This window comes from Amblyraja radiata, chromosome 22, assembly GCF_010909765.2.
Source record: "Amblyraja radiata isolate CabotCenter1 chromosome 22, sAmbRad1.1.pri, whole genome shotgun sequence".
Classification (NCBI taxonomy): domain Eukaryota; kingdom Metazoa; phylum Chordata; class Chondrichthyes; order Rajiformes; family Rajidae; genus Amblyraja; species Amblyraja radiata.
Window position 1 is genome coordinate 1 of NC_045977.1, and position 8,400 is coordinate 8,400.

The following is an 8,400-nucleotide window of genomic DNA, read 5'->3' on the forward strand; positions in this document are numbered from 1 at the left end:
GTTTTTAACATGCGACAAAAAGCATTTCTCTGTACACGTGACAATAAACTCAATTTAACTGATTTCCTTGTATCTAACACTTGAGTCCAGTTGGTTATAACCACTGTGACCTGTGGTCATATGGTGAAGTGGTTTATTCCCTTCTGGGCCGGCCTTCCATTCATAAGATCACAAGTTTGTAAACCATTATAATCAGAGGTGACCTCATAATGTGCCTGGCCGGCGACATCACAGTGAACTGCATCCGTAACCATGAGAGACGGACGGGCTCCATTCCATCCATCAACTTGAAGTGGGTTCACTGTTTGCGAGATATTGAACAGATCAGAGCTTTAAAATTCACTCTACGTATTAGAAAACAATGGAACCTGTATCAGAAATGCCGGTGGAGATAAAAGGATGATAAAAGGAGTTCTAAGGTAGATTTGAATCTGTTAATAGACCAAGATAAAAGGTGGAGTGACTCAGCGGGTCTTATTCTTAAACTGCGACCCCCTGGTTCTGGACCCCCTACATTGGGAACATAGGGACGTAGGGCTTTACTGCCACCTCTGAGCTTTTCTTTATGGGAGAATCCTATCCATCCAGTGACAATCCTGTCTCCAGTCTTCAACATCCCCCCCCCCCCCCCCCCCCGCCTCTCCCCCTACCCAGCCTTCTACCCTCTCTGGACCTTTTTATATCCACTGTTGGTGCAACAACTGTCTTGGCTTCTCTACTCCACTGGCCCACTCAAAACGGGAATAGTGCCGGAGGATTGGTGTACTGCGCATGTTCTTCCATTGTTTAAAAAGGGTTCTAAGAGTAAACCTAGCAATTATAGACCTGTTAGTTTGACGTCAGTGGTGGGTAAATTAATGAAAAGGATACTTAGAGATAATATATACGCATTTGGATCAACAGGATCTGATTAGGAACAGTCAACATGGATTTGTGCCTGGAAGGTCATGTTTGACTAATCTTGAATTTTTTGAAAAGGTTACTCGGAAAATTGATGAGGGTAAAGCAGTGGATGTTGTCTATATGGACTTCAGTAAGGCCTTTGACAAGGTTCCTCATGGAAGGTTGGTTAAGAAGGTTCAATTGTTGGGTATTAATGGTGGAATAGCAAGATGGATTCAACAGTGGCTGAAAGGGAGATGCCAGAGAGTAATGGTGGGTGGCTGTTTGTCAGGTTGGAGGCCGGTGACCAGTGAGGTGCCTCAGGGATCTGTGTTGGGTCCACTGTTGTTTATCATGTACATTAATGATCTGGATGATGGTGTGGTAAATTGGTTTAGTAAGTTTGCAGATGATACTAAGATGGGTTGTATTGTGGATAATGAAGTAGATTTTCAAAGTCTACTGAGAGATTTAGGCCGGCTGTGTGGCTGAAAGATGGCAGATGGAGTTTAATGCTGATAAGTGTGAGGTGCTACATCTTGGCAGGACAAATCAAAATAGGACGTACATGGTAAATGGTAGCGAATTGAGGAATGCAGTTGAACAGAGGGATCTAGGAATAACTGTGCATAGTTCCCTGAAGGTGGAATCTCATGTAGATAGGGTGGTAAAGAAAGATTTTGGTGTGCTGGCCTTCATAAATCAGAGCATTGAGTATAGAAGCTGGAATGTAATGTTAAAATTGTACAAGGCATTGATGAGGCCAATTCTGGAGTATGGTGTACAAATTTGGTCGGTTAATTATAGGGAGGATGTCAACAAAATAGAGAGAGTACAGAGGAGGTTTACTAGAATGTTGCCTGGGTTTCAGCAACTAAGTTACAGAGAAAGGTCGAACAAGTTAGGTCTTTATTCTTTGCAGCGCAGAAGGTTAAGGGGGGACTTGATAGAGTTCTTTAAAATGATGAGAGGGATAGACAGAGTTGACGTGGATAAGCTGTTCCCATTGAGAGTAGGGAAGATTCAAACGAGGACATGACTTGAGAATTAAGGAACAAGTTTAGGGGTAACATGAGGGGAAACTCCTTTACTCAGAGAGTGGTAGCTGTGTGGAATGAGCTTCCAGTGGAAGTGGTGGAGGCAGGTTCGATTTTATCATTTAAAAATAAGTTGGATAGGTATATGGATGGGAAAGGAATGGAGGGTTATGGTCTGAGTGCAGGTAGATGGGACTAGGGGAAAATAAGTGTTCGGCACAGACTGGAAAGGCCGAGATGGCGTGTTTCCGTGCTGTAATTGTTATATGGTTATAACATGGATAGATGACATTTCACGGAGTGCTGGAGTAACTCAGCGTGTCAGGCAGCATCTGTGAAGAACATGTATAGACGGCGTTTCACAGATTGCTGGAGGAACTCAGCGGGTCAGGCAGCATCTGTGTAGAACATGGATGGGTGACGTTTCACAGGACAATGAAGCTAGTTGGAGAATGGTGGCCGATTAGGAAAAGGGGAGATGCAACGAGACCTGGGTGTCATGGTACACCAGTCATTGAAAGTAGGAATGCAGGTGCAGCAGGCCATGAAGAAAGAAAGCATTCATAGCAAAAGGATTTGTACTGCAGTTGTACAAGATCTTGGTGAGACCACACCTGGAGTATTGCGTTTTGTTTTGGTCTCCTAATCTAAGGAAAGACATTCTTGCCATAGAGGGAGTACAGAGAAGGTTCACCAGATTGCTTCCTGGGATGGCAGGACTTTCATATGAAGAAAGACTGGATAGACTCGGCTTGTACACGCTAGAATTCAGAAGATTAAGGTGGGATCTTATAGAAACTTACAAAATTCTTAAGGGGTTGGACAGGCTAGATGCAGGAAGATTATTCCCGATATTGGGGAAGTGCAGAACGAGGGGTCACAGTTTAAGGATAAGAGGGAAGTTTTTTAGGACCGAAATGAGAAAATCATTTTTTACACAGAGAGTGGTGAATCTGTGGAATTCTCTGCCACAGAAGGTAGTGGGGGCCAGTTCATTGGCTATATTTAAGAGGGAGTTAGATGTGGCCCTTGTGGCTAAAGGGATCAGGGGGTATGGAGAGAAGGCAGGGATGGGATACTGAGTTGGATGATCAGCCATGATCATATCGAATGGCGGTGCAGGCTCGAAGGGCCGAATGGCCTACTCCTGCACCTATTTTCTATGTTTCTAACTAGGGTTGGGGAGGGATGGAGAGAGAGGGAAGGCAAGGGTTACTTGAAGTTGGAGAAATCAACATTCATATCGCTGAGTTGTAATCTGCCTGTCCTGCTGAGTTTCTCCAGCATTTTGTGTCTATCTTCAGTGTCATCTTGCATCTGCTGTAGATGCCCCATCTACACTAGTTCCTCCTGCCGGCATTTGCTCCACATCTCTCCATACCTATCCTATCCATGTACCTGTCAAGAGTCAAGTGTATTTTATTGTCATATGTCACAAACTGAACTATTAAATGCTGACTTACGATACGATAGAACTTTTATCTATCCAAGGAGGGAAATTGATCTGCCAACAGTCGTACAACACAAGATAAAGGTGGTCATGGTGGCGCAGCGGTAGTGTTGCTGCCTTACAGCAAATGCACGCCGCAGACCCAGGTTCCATCCGGATTACGGGTGCCGTCTATACGGAGTTTGTACGTTCTCCCCGTGACCTGCGTGGGTTTTCTCTGAGATCTTCGGTTTTCTCCCACACTCCAAAGAGGTACAGGATTGTAGGTTAATTGGCTTTGGTAACATTGTAAGTGTCCCTAGTGTGTGGAGTAGTGCTAGTGTACGGGATGATCGCTGGTTAGTGTTAATGTGCGGGGATCGCTGGTTGCCACAGACCCGGTGGGCCGAAGGGCCTGTTTCTGCGCTGTATCTCTAAACTAAACTAAACTAAACATGAAATTAAAGTGATGAGTGGAAAGGATTGGGGATGTGCAAAGATTGGGGAGGGGGAGAGGGGTAGTCAGTCTACCCCACGACAGAAGGGGGTGGAGTTGTACAGTTTAATAGCCATTGTGGAGCAGGATCTCCTGTGGCGTTCTGTGCTGCATCTTGGTGGAATCAGTCTGTTGCTGAAGGTGTTCCTCAGTGTGTCATGGAGTGGGTTACGTAGCAGCACAACAGTAGTGTAACATATTGCACTGTAAAACCCTTACTAAACAGCAAAAAAAGTTCAGTGTATATTAGAGAAACGGTCAATTAGTCCAAATAGTCCTGTCCAAATATCTTCTAAATGCCATTGTACCAGCCTCCTCTACGTCCTCTGCAGCTTGTTCCATTTACCCATCTCCTGGGTGAAGGGAGTGAATTAATTATGGTAGACAAAAATGCTGGAGAAACATAGCAGGTGAGGCAGCGTCTAGATGCATGCTGGCTCATCCGCTGAGTTTCTCCAACATTTTTGTCAACCTTCCATTTTTCCAGCATCTGAAGTTCTTTCTTAAACAAGTTAATTATGGTAGGAACTTTAGGAATGTTGGATTCAGCCGAGTCTTAAACGATGCCACTGTAGCATAATCTATTCCGTTTTGAACTAATCATGCTTTTGTTGTTGATGGGGTGAGAAAACGTGAATCTTTGAGGCTGGGCAAATATCCATGGGTCAGGCAAACTTGTTTAAATTGGACAAATTGCATTTTCACTTCAAATGAAATAAATTGGCTTGTTTAACCGTTGCTTATTCTTCCACGTGAACTCGTTTACAGCATCTGCAGACTCCTTTTAATTTAAAATTCTTTTAAAATAGGGTTTGACTTAGTCAAATCTTCACTTGAAGACCCAACTTTTTGCATCTTTGAACCATGAATTGGAGACCCAAAAATCTCTGTCGAATTGGTTATCAAAATTACCATGTGCTCCCCGGAATGATGCCAGCTCTTGTGAACATTTTCATTATGATTCTTCACTTTTCCTTCAAATTCGACTTTTATAAAAAGTTTCAGCTTGTGAACTTTAAACAGCCCTTTTATTTTAAATATCCTTCGCAGACTTGGTGCGCTGAAGGGCCTGTTTCCACTCTGCATCTCTAAATCTAAAACTAAACTCACACGCACGGCTGGTTGTAGGAATTACAGAGACATGGCTGCAAGAGGGCTGGTGATGGGAACTGAATATTCAAGGATATATCTCCTATACAATAGACAGACAGGTGGGCTGGGTTGCTCTGTTGGTGAGGAATGAAATTCAGTCCCTTGCAAGGGGTGACATTGAAACAGGAGATGTGGAGTCAGTATGGATAGAACTAAGGAAGTGTAAGGGTAAAAAGACCCTAATGGGACTTATCCATTTGGCATTACCAATGGTGTTAGACAAGGGGGAATTTTGTCCCCAGTCCTTTTGTGACAGAGGAACTGAAGGAAATCCACATTAAGCAGGAAATAGTGTTGGATAAACTGATGGGACTGAAGGCCGATAAATCCCCAGGGCCTGATGGTCTGCATCCCAGGGTACTTAAGGAAGTGGCTCTAGATATCGTGGATGCATTGGTGATCATTTTCCAATGTTCTATATATTCAGGATCAGTTCATGTGGATTGGAGGGTAGCTAATGTTATACCACTTTTTAAGAAAGGCGGGAGAGAGAAAACAGGGAATTATAGACCAGTTAGCCTGGCATCGGTGGTGGGGATGATGCTGGAGTCAATCATTAAAAGATGAAATAGCGGCATTCGGATAGCATTAACAGGCTCGGTCCGAGTCAGCATGGATTTACGAAGTGGAAATCATGCTTGACTAATCTTCTGGAATTTATTGAGGATCTAACGAGGAAAATGGACAGGGGAGGGGGGCGAGTGGATGTGGTGTACTTGGACTTTCAGAAAACATTTGATAAGGTCCCACATAGGAGATTAGTGGGCAAACTTAGGGCACATGGTATTGGGGGTAGAGTGCTGACATGGATAGAGAAGTGGTTGGCAGACGGGAACCAAAGAGCAGGGATTAACGGGTCTCTTTCAGAATGGCAGGCAGTGACTAGTGGGGTACCGCAAGGCTCGGTGATGGGACCGTAGATATTTACAATATACATCAATGATTTAGATGAAGGGATTCAAAGTAACATTAGCAAATTTGCAGATGACACAAAGCTGGGTGGCAGTGTGAACTGTGAGGATGATGCTATGAGAATGCAGGGTGATTTCGACAGGTTGGGTGAATGGGCAGGTGCTTGGCAATTTAATGTGGATAAATGAGGTTATCCACTTGGGTAGCAAAACCAGGAAGACAGATTACTATCTAAATGGTAGGTACACAAAAATGCTGGAGAAGCTCAGCGGATTCCTCACTGATGGAAGGCAATAAAGTCTAACCTTCTTCCCTCATTTTTCTCCTGCAGTCGGGGCAGTTGATCGATGTGTCGGGGCGATCCAAGCCCCCGTGTCGAGGCACTAGTATGGTGAAGCGTCTCAGGCTGTGAGTAGAATAAAATAACACTGCATCTGGTTGACCCAGAGAACACGGTCCCTCATTGATGTGTGGGAAGGACCAGAACTGCTAATGCTGGTTTGAACCAAAGATAGACACCGAATCTGGAATATCTCAGTGGGTCAGGCAGCATCTGTGAAGAAAAGGAATGGGTGACGTTTAGGGTCGAGACCCTTCTTCAGACTGAGAGTCAGGGGTGAGGGAAATGAGAGATATGGAAGACATTTGAAAGCAGATGATGATCAAGGAATAGTAGATTGGTTCATTCGAAGGTAGATACAAAATGCTGGAGTAACTCAGTGGGACAGACCTTCTCTGGTGAGAAGGTATGGGTGGCATTTCGGGTCGGGACCCTTCTGCAGACTAGAATGGTTCATTGTTGGCAGGGGAGAAGATGGCATACAATCAGTAAAATTAATCAGGACAGTGTAATCAAACCCGAAACATCACCTGCCCCTTTTCTCCAGGGATGCTGTCAGTCCCACTGAGGTCCTCCAGCCTTTTGTGTTTATCTTCGGTTTTTCATTGATCTTTGACATTGCCCTCCATGGTGAATAGAGCCTTTTGTTATACAGGCCTTGTTTTCTCAGGACCGTATGATGCTGGGGAGGTCAGTATCCGTGATGGACCGGGCAGTGTCCACCACCTTTTATAATCTCCTCCTTACCTGGGCTTTCGAGTTGCCAAACCTGGCCGTGATGAAACCAGTCAAAGATGATGCCATGTGCAGGTCCACCACCGATTTTCCGGCACCCTTGGTTCCAGGGCCTTTCTGGATTAACCTTTTTGCCGGACAAAAAGAGGTCATGGTCTCGAGGGGAGTTCAATGGTACTGGAGCCGTCCACCTAGGCCACTGGTGGGCTGAGATATCGGCTCACAAAGTTGGCCGTGTAGGTGGGCAATTGGAACGGATCTGCCGGCTCTGGCCGCAAGGGGCAAATTCATCCCACCTATCGGCACAGAAGTCCCGGTGACGTTAAGATAAGCCGCCTCACCCGGCCTGAGTACCACATTTTCAGGGGAAGTTCCGGGGGCATTTCAAGAGTGCACTTGTAATTTTGTATGGACCACCAGTTGCCGCAGAATCGGTGGTGGACCTGTACATTGTGTGTGTTTGCGTATGCGCACTGCTTGATGTTAGTGTTTGAGGTATTTTTCCCGGGGTTGGGATAAATAGCGACTCATGGATTCAGTCAACACTGGATAACTATCTCTCCTGCCTAGAGTCACACAACATGCAAGCAGGTCATTCGGCTCAACTTACTCAAACTGACCAACATCTACACTAGTCCCACCTGCCTGTGTTTGGCCCATAACATTCCTAAACTGTTCCTATCCATGTACCCGTCCATTATGCTTCACATATGAACCCTGTTAGAGGAAAGATGTTGTCAATCTGCAGGAGAGGGAGCAGAGAAGTTTTACGAAATGTTGCCAGGACTCGAGAGCCTGAGCTATAGGGAGAGGTTGGGCAGGCTAGGACTTTATTCCATGGAGTGCAGGAGGTTGATCTTATAGAAGTGTATAAGATCATGAAAGGAATAGATTGGGTAAATGCACAGTCTTTTACCCAGAATTGAGGAAATCGAGAACCAGAGGACATAGGCTTAAGGTGTGGGGGGAAAGATTTAATAGGAACCTGAGGGGCCACTTTTTTACACAGAGGATAGAAGGTGTATGGAGCGAGCTGTCAGAGGGGGTAGTGGACTATAACAATATTTAAAACACATTTGGATGGATAGGGCAGGTTTAGAGGGATGTGTACCAAATACAGGCAGGTGGGACTGGTGTAGCAGGGACATGTTGGTCGGTGTGGACACGTTGAGTTGAGAAGCCTGTTTCCACACTGTATCTCTCTTTGAGCAGGTACTTTGAGTTAAAAATTCACCGTTACTATCGAACTATCCATGTGAAACCACTGCCTTACTTTTTTATGCTATTTCCGTACATCACACAGAGGGGAAATAATGCAGAGCTCAGGCAAGTGATGAAGTAATCAATTATTCCTACTCCGCAGCACGCCCAGTGTAATAATTAATTAATAGATGCTCTGTTCCATTATGTGGCTATT

The 8,400-nt window shown here is 44.9% G+C and overlaps 1 long non-coding RNA gene across 1 annotated transcript; it reads left to right on the forward strand.

Annotated features, from left to right (window-relative positions):
* The first annotated feature begins 1,250 nt into the window (after positions 1-1,250).
* On the forward strand, positions 1,251-6,320 carry LOC116985459. Its single transcript, XR_004415265.1, has 3 exons — positions 1,251-1,261; positions 4,009-4,011; positions 6,240-6,320. It is a non-coding gene; the product is annotated as an uncharacterized LOC116985459 (long non-coding RNA).
* The last annotated feature ends 2,080 nt before the right edge of the window (positions 6,321-8,400 follow it).